The following is a 13,609-nucleotide window of genomic DNA, read 5'->3' as shown; positions in this document are numbered from 1 at the left end:
TAACTTTTTATATATTAACTTTAATTATTAAATATGAAGTTCTATTTATGCCCCATAAAATTCAATTCAACAGGAAAATCAGAAAATATTTAAAAACAATTTACCTCAAGAATTCCCGGAAGAGTTTTACAGGTTGCCATATTTTTATATTAGCTATATTATTTCTTTAAACACTACTCACTCACACATTCAGCTCTGTAAAATAATTATTATAAGAATGAAAAAATATATAATGTTTTTAATGTGTCCAGATAGTTTCATTTCATAAAAATATTGAATATTTCTAATTAGATATCTCATGATGTTAATGCACGATTATTTAAAAGTAGAAAAAAATGTTAAGAACTATGTTTATTGCTTTTAAATCGCTAAGTTTTTATTCAATCATCTTCAAGATTAAATCTGAACGGCAACACGCTGGTGTGTCGAAGATAAAAGTATTTTATTTCCGACGCGGCAACACTTTGCTTTCATAAGGCGAAGTTTGTTAATAAAAACTGAAATATAAATACCATCCGTTGTTTCGAATGGCAACAGTCTCGCGTGCTGGAGATAAAAATGAGTCAATGCTCACTTTCAAACCACTGAGTTTGTTAACTGAAAATTCATTAAATTTTTACAAAAGATGAAATAAATAATAAAACAAATTCGAAATTAAAAATTCGGGCTTCCAGGAGCACATGCTCGGGTGGAGAACTACACAATACCAAATTTGGTGGCTCAAGGTACCATCAATTTTTTCACAGTGCGAGGAACATGCATACATACATGCATATTCTTCATTATTTAATTTCTTTTAATATAATGTAGGGAGATAATATTTGGTGACAACAACCTGAGAAGTGATACTCCGCTTATAATGAACTAACTCAAAATCTTGTTTCGAGAGTGTTAGTCGCTTTTGGGCTAAAAAGACATTTATCTGTAGTAGCAAAACAACTCAACATTACCTCAATTTAACTGCTATCGTAAGATTCACTGCCCCTTCTTTCTTTCAATGTCAAAAATGTCAAAATTTCCATCCAAACTTTTTATCATTTTAACTTTGAATAGGGTTCTGTCTGACAGCTCAGTTAAAGAATTTAAATGGAATCCAAGAACTCAGCATCTTTGCTTTAATGTCCACGTAAACCGTAAGGAAAGAACCTACAGTGGGCCTTAAGAGTTGCTTATAATATCCATATTGTTCTAGACTGGGTGTCCCATTTGTTTCGCATCGTCTTTGTTTAGAGCAGACATAAGCGTAGTAGTTTTTTTTTTTTTTTTTATTAGCACTTGCGGAAATTCTGGAAAATATACGAAAAGTACAAAAATGCTTAGATTGAAGATATCCATACAATTCGGTATATTCCATTTTTATACCTTTGGAAGTTCGCTATAGCAGTGTAAAATAACATTGAGTGCATAGAAAATTATATGGGACAGAATGTTCGTTATATCCAAAACAGTTCGTTATATCCGACAATGACAATTCGTTATAAGCCGATTTCGGATTGATTATATTTAGAAGATACAAGTAAAATTTAGTAAAAGAAATACTTAAACTCTTGAGCTTTTTATTTTCTAATTACAATTTGGTGAAAACTATTTGAATAACAATTGAAGTGTTATACAATTTTTCAAAATTTTTTTTAATTCAAAGTGGGAAGAATAAAAGATTATTTGAGGAGTTAATATGAATAAATACTAAAGGTAAAAGCTACATTCTGTCAAAAATGACAATCCATTTTCCTTTCCCTTCCATTATGCTGGAGCAGAAAAAAAGGTACCTCATTCCTACCTTTTTATATTGTGCATGAGCCGAGAAAAAGTCACATCTTTCCTACTTTCAAATAATTTTAATAAAGTGTCTAAACCACATTTGATATTTTATCGCTTTCAACAAATATGCCAAATTTCAAAACGCTCTGATATATAAATTCACGTACAGTGGTGGCCAAAATTGTGGACACTTTTGGAAATTTTTATGTTTTTGAACTTTGTATGCTTATAGAAAATGTTACGTTTCGCAAAATGCAAACTTGTATATATCATTTTAAAGAGAATTTATTACTGAATTCAATACAAAACACAAAATTCAATTATTTGCAATACAAAAAAAGTTATATGTACTTTAATATAAATAAAAAGCACAGTTATGAAGTGGTTTGTAATGTCTAGCTTTCCTGGCCAATCACTGTTCTTGTTCTGAGAACCAATGAAATGTTAGTAACTGTCAGTAGAAGCTGACATCATGCTTACACTTGAAACAATTCATTATTTTGCTTTGTTCTGTAAAAGGAGGACCTGTTTCTTATACACTGCAATTACAAGTAGGAATTTTTGTAAAAAAATTTAATATTTTGTCAAAAAGCAATCAAATCAAATAAAAGAGTAGATTGGACAAGTAGAAAGAGATGTAATATTATTGTGTTACGAGAAAGTGGTCTTTCCTATGTTGAAATTGCAAGACAGGTGGGTGGTTCAGTGACTACATCTGGAGTCCGAAAGTTTTGTTTACGATATTAGGAGACAAATTCAATAAAAAACAAAGAAGGAAAAGGCCGAAAAAGGTCTACCACATCTATTGATGACAGAAGAATAAAAAGACTATGTCTCCAAGATAGAAAAATGTCATCAGCGGCCATCAGAAGTGATCTGAATGATGCTGGTGTTTCTGTCAGTTCAAGAACGATCAGGAGAAGATTAACAGATGTTGGACTGAGAGGTAGAATTCCACGAAAAAAGCCTTATCTTAATTTTCAACAACGAAAAAAAAAAAAAAAAAAAAAAAGACTACAGTGGGCAAAGGAACACATTAATTGGACAGATGATCAGTGGTCACAGGTTATATGGAGTCATGAAACTAAGATATCGTTATTCGGTAGTGATGGGTGAAAATATGTAAGACGTAGAATAGGAGAAGAGCTACATCCTGACTGCATTCAAGCAACTGTGAAGAACCCAGTTAGTGTTATGATTTGATCATGCATGTCAGTAGATGGTATTGGTCGCCTTCATGTCATCGATGAGACACTGAATGCCAGAAAATACATTGACACTATTCTAGAACCAAAACTACCTTCCATCAGAGATCTCTTTCCGAACAATACTTCGCTTATTTTTCACCAGGATTCTGCTCCTTGCCACACGGCCAAAATATCGAAAGAGTGGTTTCGTACAAAGAGCATTAAATTGTTGTCATGGCCAGGAAGCAGTCCTGACCTCAATCCTATCGAAAATTTGCGGCAGCGTTTGAAAACTCTTGTGAGGCGCCCATCTAATAAAAGGGAACTAATTGAGGCTATAATTGTTTCCTGGCATCATGTAATAACGAAAGAAGAGCTTAAAACTCTTGTCAGCTCAATGAAACGTCGATGTGAAGCTGTAATAAAAAATAAAGGGTACCCTACTAAGTACTGATAACTCACTGCAATCATCACTATCTAATGTATATCGATAACTATTATCGTTTAACTTTTTTGTATTGCAAATAATTGAACTTTGTGTTTTGTATTGAATTCAGTAATAAATTCTCTTTAAAATGATATATACAAGTTTGCATTTTGTGAAATGTAACGTTTTCTATAAGCATACAAAGTTCAAAAACATTAAACTTTCCAAAACAATTTTGGCCACCACTGTATATCTTCGGAAATTTTGAATAAAAAACTGTAATTTTTTGCAGGTTTGCTTAGAAATACGTCTACTTTTAAAATTATGGTAACAATTTTATAAATTATAATTTAAAATGCTTTTTTTAATTTATAAAAATTATTTAAAAATACAAATTTAAAAAATAAATCATAGAAAAATGGGTGAATTTATTTGGAATGGACCTGAATTTCGAAATATGAATAGAAGAATCAAATAAGTTTAATAAAAAAGAGACATTAATAAATATATACCAAACTCAATTAACATTGAAGAGCTAAAATTTTGAGAGCTAATTGTTTACAAACTGCTCCTGCGATTATTTACAAAATTTGGTAGTTTAAAATGTGCGAATTATATTTGCATTAAGCCTAACTTTCGAATTCTGTAAGAAGGAATCAAGTAAGTTTAATAAAAGACAGAGATTAAAAAATATATATCAAATTCAATTAACACTGACGAGTTAAAATTTTGAGAGCTAATTTTTTAGGAATAATTTTACAAAACTTGGAAGTCTGGTAAAATTTGAGTCATAGAATCAAAATATGGAAAAGCATTGGCATGTCATTTCAGAAAATGTTCGATTTTGTGTCAAAATACCCAGGTTAGAATTTTGCTATATATAAATCTAATACATATCCGAAGTCGCGCTTTCGAGACATGAAAAACGCAAGTTGAATTTCGCCAATCGGCCCAGTAAAACGGGAGATATAGAACTGTCCCATTTTTTCCCCCAGCGTACATACATGCAGCTTCTTCATTAATTAATAATTGAACAGAGAAGATTAAAAAAAAAAAAAAAAAATGTTTGCAAATCGATACGCAATGCCCCAAACTGAAAGAACAATGCTGCAAAATATGTTTTATTTTGCTCATTATTTTAATGGTTTAAAGTATTTGAAATTATAAACCGCATCTGAATCTACCATGCAGAGCTAAAAACCGCATGATAATTCTCTCATCTTTGAATGCGTTTAATTCAAATGCATGAAGTAAATTTGATGCGTCGAAACACATAAATGGCAGATTTGAAATCGTATGTGCTCCTTAAGAAACTTTAATAGCTGTTCTTACTTATATTTTTTCCAGCTTCATGTTTGCTTCCGTTTATCCAAGCAAAAGCTCTTTTGTTACTTTTAAATAATATGTTTGAAGTTCATTGAAAAAAATGTAAGCTGCTGGAATGGCATGGTGGTGACATCTAGTGATTATTTGAAGAACAAATTTTTACAGGCAGTCTGTTTCTTCTAATGCTTTCAGTGAAACCTTATTTCATTAAATTAATTCGTTCCTGAAGGTGGTTTATCATATGAAACATTTGTAAACTGAAACAATTTTCTCCCTAAGATTTAAGTGGATTAATCCGTTCTTGGATTCCGAATGATTACTTAATTACTTACTGTTCGTAATGTGAAACCAAAAGAATTCATTAAATCTAATGCATGCATAATATTAACATGTCCACAATATTTAGCACAATCACAAACATATAAAAAATCTGAAGCGGGCATCACATAACTGCCTTGTACGGCCTATTAAATTATGCCCCCCCCTCCTTTTTTTTTTTTTTTTTTTTTTGGTGCACTTCATTTAAACTTATTTCCCCGAATTATTCTAGCGTAATCAACCGATCCCTCAAAACAAGTAGAAAATGGCATCAAAAATTGCAAATTTTGAAATTAAAAACCCCAGTCTATTTTCTTCGTACGATAGTCAAGCTTCTTATAATTTTACTTTTCCATAACGGGTATAAAACTCCCAAATATAAGTATAAAAACGGGAGACCGCATTAAAAGTTAGATTTCGTTATTTGTCCAAAATTAATTTTTTTTTTTTTTAATTTAGCATTGCCAAAGAATAAATATTTTGTTATTTAAAGTATTTCTGTTAGTTTTAAAGATTTAAAAATATATAATGGAGTAAAATATAGAAGATCATCCTATGTTTCTGCTGAAATGAAAATTGTGTAACAAATGTTGTATTTCAATTTATTGGATAGGAATTTAAGCTACAATATATATATATATATATATATATATATATATATATTAAAGAAGAAGAACAAGAAAGTTATAAGCAGAGCAATCACAAGTAGCATGATGACGTCGTAATGACGAAGCAATCTCGTCGCGCATGACGTTCCAAAGATGTCGCATTATGTTGTCTTTAAGACTCCCAGATGTCCGCAAAATTCTACGTTTTTTCAACTGTTGCAAAGACGTCTATTTCACGTCTTTACTTTTATTTCTTTTATGAAAAGAAGCGACCACATTCTTGTCTCAAAAACATAGCATATTTGGTTGTAACGACTTCTTACAGCGACGTTTTTAATGACGGAATTTAAAAAAAAAAAAATGTCTAACATTTCCCCTCCCCCGAATTTCTGGCGTTAAAATGGTAAACAACAAAACTAATATCTTATTAGTTCTACAATTTATCTTTTTAGGATAGTTGCAAAAGTAGTAAATTATAAGGCCCCCCCCCTTTTTTTTTTTTTTTTTTTTTTTTTGTTGCTGTTGTTGTTGTCCGTTTCATTGCCCACTGTGTTTATTAAAATATTACTGAGTTCTTAATTGACTTTGCTTTTCTAACTTCTGCCATGTATCTACTTACGAGTTATTCGAAACATCTGAAAAAAGCCCATATTTAATATAAATTTATATTTTAACAAACTAATTAACATAAGGATAATTTATAAAATAATGAACGTAAATAAAAGCTTCAGATATGTTTAGATTTTTCACCACACAATATAATTGACCAAATAATATAATCATCATTAAGAATAATTGTTTTTGCTTGAAAAATTCATTGAGAAAACTGATTTCTCATAAATCTCCTATCTTTCAATAAACCGTTATGAAATAAAATTTCTGTAAAATAATATATATGCATTAAATTTGAAGTTTTATTTATATAATGCTTGAACACTCCACAAAAAAAAAAAAAAAAAAAAAAAAGGGGGGGGGAGGACGGTTCTGTATCTCCTGTTCTACTGGTCCGTTTGACGAAATTCAGCTTGCGCTTTTCATGTCTCGAAAGCGCGACTTAGGATATATATTAGATTCTAACCTAGGTATTTTGACACAAAATCGAATTTCTTCTGAAATGACATGCCAATGCTTTTCCATATTTGGATTCTATGACTCAAATTTTACCAGACTTCCAAATTTTGAAAAATAGTTCCTAAAAGATTAGCTCTCAAAATTTTAACTCGTCAATGTTAATTGAATTTGATATATATATTTTTAATCTCTGTTTTTTTATTAAACTTACTTGATTCCTTCTTACAGAATTCGAAAGTTAGGCTTAATGCAAATATAATTCGTACATTTTTTATGATTTATTTTTAAAATTTTTATTTAAAAATATTTTTTATATATTATTCAAAAACATTTTTTTATTATAACCTATAAATTTTTTTACATCTTCTTAAGGTAGATGTATTTCTAGGTACACCTGAAAAAATTAGAGTTTTTTATTCAAAATTTTTTAAGATAAACATGAATTTACATACTGGAGCGTTTTGAAATTTGGTATGTTGTTTTTGAGTGATAATAACGCCAAAAAGTGGCCTGCACATGTTTCTCAATGAACACATAAATTTCCAACTCTACACTGATTTATATATCTCAGCGTCACCTTCAGTTATTAGGCAGACTACACATAAGTGAATTGTAAGTGAATGACACAAGTGAAGACTAGCAAATATTACATAGGAACTCTGCAAATATAGGAACAGTGCATACGATCTACATTAAAATACAAGAATGTGACAAGCAAATATTACATAGGAACTCTGCAAATATAGGAACAGTGCATACGATCTACATTAAAATACCCAGTTGCTTTTGTTCAGTATAAAATGCATCAGAATAACTTCTTATATCCAAGTTACCGCTGACTTCTGGAGTAAACATTCTCTGTAAACTCAGAATCACAACGCATAAAACATTGCTAAAATCCTCATTCAGCACAGCCAAAGTCTCGACAGGGTCTCTTTGATAACCACAGGTCACAAATACAAATCTTGCGAAGTAACTTCATAAATTCCGCTACAAACAGTGGCGTAGCTAGAACTCTTGGGCCCCTGTGCAAAGAATTTTCCTGCCCCTCCCCCAATAAATGCACTGTGCTTAGAAAAATGGGGAAGAAAGTCTAGATTTGCGGAGATTTTTAAATAAAATTCAGTAGGTTTTACATGCAAGTATATTTCGAGTTTCTATATAAAATCTGCGCCAATGCAAGTTTTTTTTTTTCGCTTAATTTAGCAAGCTAGTAAATAACTGGTTATGTTATAAACTAACAGACAACATGATAGGTAAACGTACAAAAAAAGTAATTACACTAATATATAGCGGTTTGTGATCAACTGAGCTTACGAACATGACTTATGCAATAATATACAAGTCATAAATAAGAACTTTTATAATGTAAATGATACATTTGTTAAATATAAAACATATTTATCATAAATTACATAAAGAAAACTATTTGAACATGCAATTTTTGTAGAAAGTTTCCCCCCCTTTTTTTAAGAAAACCTTTTTGTACACTAAACTACTCGAATACATGATTTTTATACGTGTTTTAAGTTTAAATATGTAAATGTAGTTACGCAGGACATTCACGGGCCTTCTAAGTCTTCGGGCCCCTATGCGACTGCATTCCTTGCATACCCTTATTTACGCCACTGGCTACAAATTTTAATATTCTTTAGAGATTTTTGGCTAGGCCTAATGACAATAGAATCCTCTATCAACTGAATATAAATGCTGATAGTCATACAACAGGCGGTACAGCAACTCAGTCGTTGGTGGGTAAGTAAATATCTTCCATTTCTCGAAATTAATGGAATGTTTTTTACGGTTAATATTACATGCAGAGGTTGTAACGGATACAGTTGCATACAGATCAACTACAGCTATTCAATTACACTAACAGTTACAGTTATACAAAGAGTGGACCAAAATGTCGCCAGATGGTCGTCAAGTTTGGAGAAGTTAGTCAACCCTTTGCTGATTTCTAGCTAAATTTGGGGACAAAAATCAGTTGTCAAAATCATCGCCTACTTGGCAATATCTCTCCAATATAGCGAGAAAACCATTTATTATATGTTAAATAGACTTGTCTCTTTATTTTCCAGCAAAATATCGCTTTCTCGAGGCCGTTAATGTTATACAAATTCATTACATATCAAAGAAATCATCATGCTTGCGGATGAGGCAAAAATGATACCGGAGAACTTCAAAAAATCATGTTATAAATGAAAATCGGGGAAGTTATTTAAAAAAACCTGAGCTTTAAAATACTTCCGTTTTATTTCAGATTTGATAACTAAAATTACCACTCACAGTTCCGGAAGCCTAAAACCAGACTCTGAAACTTCAGAGTTGTTGATTTCCAAACTCGAAACATGTGATCTAGCCTTTTCCTAATTAAATTCCAGCGTAGCAGAATTATCTGTTCTTTCCCACAATAGGTGGCGCCACTTTATTGATCACACAAGACTTTATAAGCTTAACTTTTCCTTTTGAACGCCGTACTAGAGACATATTTTTTTTATTCAGGGAAGCTCCTTAATCCAGGTTTCGGTCAGCAGCTAGTAATACAGAGCTAACCATATTGAAAAATCAACCTTAAAAAAACTGTGCATGAAAGTAATAGCTTTAATTGAGAAGAGAAAATGTTATTGCTGTATGTATTTATAACGTTTAAAAAATTAATAATGAAGGTTTAAAATGACAGATAAAATACGCTGCGTTTTCTTAAAAGTTGCAGATTTTTTTTTTTTTTTTTCATGTGTATTTGTTATTAAATCATGAAGAAAAAATTATAGCATTCATCATCTTTTCTTCATCTGCATACTAAGTGTGAGAATTCTATTAGTCTTTCTAAGATAACTATAATATGTAACAATAGCTTTTTAAAGTTAGGCACCCCCCCGCCAAAAAAAAACATTTAGTTTGGCATAGTTTTGAATATATATGTCAATCCCCCCCTGCAGCTAAAGAAGAGGAACTAGTCTTTGATTGCGCTCGAAATTGATAGTTTTGTTTAAAATTTAATCCAACTTAGATTGCTTTTTTTTTGGCCTAATTATAAAATTTTCATTGGCGTGTGTAGTGTTGCTTCAGTTCCGTTAAGTTTCTAATTAAATTTAGTTAAAGCGGAATGGCAACACTTTCTAGTCTCCGCGAAGAACGAAGAAAACAAACTTCGGTTTTCTGTCACGCGATTGAACGTGCACGTAAAATGTAAACAAATCTTATGAATAAGAATCTATAACTTCGTAAGGAATAAAATATTAGTTCCATTGGAGTCAGAGAAGTGTTATTTTCCTACATTTGCATACCAGACACTTCACTGGTGTATCCCGGCGTGATCGAATTCTACAATGGCTGACGAAGACGAAACCGAAATTAAAGCAACAACTGCATCTGTCGCCAAGGTAAGCGTTAAAGTTCCTCCTTTTTGGAAGCCAGATCCTAAAATATGGTTTATTCAACTATAAGCACAATTTAGAAATGCAAAAATAAATGCAGATCAAACAAAATATGATTATGTTATAAGCTCCATTGAACCCGATATTTTGTCACAGGTATCTGATATTTTGCTAAGTCCACCACAAGATAATAAATATGAGGCAATTAAAAACAGACTAATTTCATTATATGCTGATTCAGAGACTCAAAAAACCCAAACATTACTGAGTGAGTTAGAACTGGGTGACAAAAAGCCATCTAAATTACTGTGTGAGATGCGTAATTTGGCGGGCGATAAAGTAACAGATACTTTCCTAAAAACATTGTGGCTACAACGTTTACCCGTTAATATGCATAGCATTATATCTGTTAGTAGTGAAGATTTGTCAAAAGTGGCTACAATGGCCGATAAGATTTGGGAATTAAACCCTGTTACTCCCCAAATAGCTGCTGCATCATCCATAACGGTAAAAACGGAAGTGATTGAAAGTTTACAAAAACAGGTTAGTGAACTTAGTTCACAAGTTTCTGCTTTAAACAAGCAACGCCACAGTCGTCCCTATTGTCGTAACCGATCCAAATCACGAGATAGGAATTACAGTGGTAACAGATCTAGTGATATTTGTTACTATCATAAAAAATTCAGTGATAAGTCATTTAAATGTAAACAACCTGCAACTACTCACCAAAATCCCAGACAAATAGTCCGGAAAACCAGCTCCCCGTCTCTCATTGACGACGGTGGGACAAAGGGTGCAGCTGAGTCGTCTTTTCATCAGCGACAAAGAATCGGCTACCCAATTTTTAATAGATACTGGGGCAGAAATTTCTGTCATTCCTCCCTTGCCTGCAGATAAAAAAAACATCTCAAAATTAGAACTCTTTTGCTGCAAATGGTACGAAAATTAAAACATATGGCCAAAAATTACTCAAGCTTGATCTTGGACTCAGACGATCATTCACATGGCCTTTTGTAATTGTGGAGGTAAACAAACCGATAATAGGCATGGATTTTCTTGCAAATTTTAACCTTTTGGTAGATTCTAAAAATCGCAAGTTGATTGATGGTACTACATTCTTATCAACCAATGGAACTCCTTGTTTTCAAAATAACAATAATAATATTCCGATTTTAAATGCCGTAAATGATTCATATAAACGCATCATTAACGATTTTCCGGATTTGTTAAAACTGAATGTAGTAAATAATAAGGTTAAAAATCATAACATCGAACATTATATCGAAACCAGAGGTCCATCAGTTTTCGCTAAAGCCAGGAGACTATCAGCTGAGAAACTTAAAGCGGCTAAAAAGGAGTTTGAATTTATGCTCCAAATGGGTTTATGCAGGCCATCCAAAAGTAACTAGTCGAGCCCACTACATCTCACTATGAAGAAATCAGGTGATTGGAGACCTTGTGGAGACTATCGAGCGTTAAACAACGGCACGATTCCTGATAGATACCCTTTCCCATTTTTAACAGATTGCAGTTCCATTTTGGCTGGAAAAAGAGTTTTCTCATCCATAGACCTCATTAGAGCGTACCAACAAATTCCAGTTAGCGAAGAAGATATACCAAAAACGGCCATTCTCACTCCCTTTGGCTTATTCGAGTTCCCATTCATGACGTTCCAACGCCCAAACGTTCCAACGTTTCATGAACAGTGTGTTGAATGGACTAGAATTCGTGTTTTGCTATTTGGATGACATTCTAATAGCCTCTCCAGATGAAGAAACTCATCGAAAACATCTACGAGCAGTCCTCGAGAGACTAAACGAATATGGCCTGTGTATTAATGCGGCAAAGTGTAAATTTGGTCAAGCAAAACTTGCATTCCTGGGATACGAAGTGTCAGCTGAAGGACTTAAACCTCTTTCAACGAAAGTTGATGCCATCAAAAATTTCCCAGAACCAAAGTCCTTTACTAGTTTAAGACGATTTTTAGGTATGGTGAATTTTTATCACAGATTCATACCAAATTGTGCGAAACTGCAACAACCTTTAACAACATTGCTCAGTGGTATTAAAAAGAACTGCAGAAAAGAAATAACCTGGACGGCAGAAACAAGAAACGCCTTCCAGATTTTAAAAGATGCACTTATTCATGCCACAAACTTAACTCACCCATCCGAAAAGGCTGAAATATCGCTAACAAATAATGCTTCCGATACTGCAATTGGAGCCGTTTTACATCAGATTGTGAATAATGAAAAACAACCCTTAAGTTTCTTTTCCCGAAATTTGACATCAGCACAACAAAAATATAGTGCCTACAACAAAGAACTCTTAGCCATCTATACAGCAGTAAAACATTTCAAATACATCTTAGAAGGGCGAACTTATGCAATATACACGGATCACAAACTACTAACATTTGCCTTCCAACAAAATTTGGAAAAAGCTTCGCCACGACAAGCTAGACAACTATCATATATAGGCCAGTTCTCAACCGATATCCGATTCATACAAGTGCATGAAAATACCGTCGCTGACGCTCTCTCTCGCATAGACACCATTTCTGTACCATCTGCAATAGACTTACAAACTATAGTAGACTGTCAAGACGATGACGACTTGGAGATACTAAAAAACAACCCAAACTTAAAAGTCCTACAGATCCCTATACCGGACAGCGACAAGAAAATTTACTGTGATACTTCTACAAATTATAATCGACCATACATCCCTGCAAAGTTTCGGTAGAAAATATTTTCTTCAATTCATAATTTATCTCATCCTGGAATAAGATCCACGATAAAATTGATAACACGACGTTTCATATGGCCCAATATGAATAAAGATTGCCAACTATGGATTAGAGCATGTTTATCTTGCCAAAGATCTAAAGTTCACAGACATACACAGTCATCTTTGGGAGAATTTAAAGTACCTCCACACAGATTCCAGCATTTAAACATAGATCTGGTGGGTCCGCTACCTCCTTGCAAAGGATTCAAATACCTTCTAACCATCATCGATGGCTCGATGGCTCGAAGCGGTACCGTTAGAAGATCAATCAGCAGCATCTATTACTAAAGCTTTGATTTATACTTGGTTTTCACGCTTTGGAATTCCGAATCGCATAACATCTGACCAAGGTCGGCAATTTGATAGCCAACGTTTTCAAGCTTTAATAAAATATCTTGGTTTTCATACAAACACTACAACTGCGTACCATCCACAGGCCAATGGCCTGATCGAAAGACAACACCGAACTTTAAAAGCAAGTCTCAAATGTCATCTACTCGAATCAAAATTATGGCTGGAAGCATTGCCTTTCGTTCTTTTAGGCATAAGATCTGCCATCAAGGAAGACTTAGGTTGCTCATCCGCAGAACTTGTATACGGAATCCCTTTAGCATTACCTGGTGAATTCCTTTCAACAGTACCTCATATGAAACAGTCTGAATTTTCTCTAAACCTTCAGAAAATAATAAGAGCTTTGAAGCCAAGTTCTACCACCACCACCCATGGAAATAGAACAGTCTT

The sequence above is a fragment of the Stegodyphus dumicola genome, chromosome 6 (genome assembly GCF_044657685.1).
Source record: "Stegodyphus dumicola isolate Sdum_Otavi_A_Nest chromosome 6, ASM4465768v1".
Taxonomy (NCBI): domain Eukaryota; kingdom Metazoa; phylum Arthropoda; class Arachnida; order Araneae; family Eresidae; genus Stegodyphus; species Stegodyphus dumicola.
The sequence above is the reverse complement of the archived record's forward strand: the minus strand, read 5'-3'. Positions refer to the sequence as shown.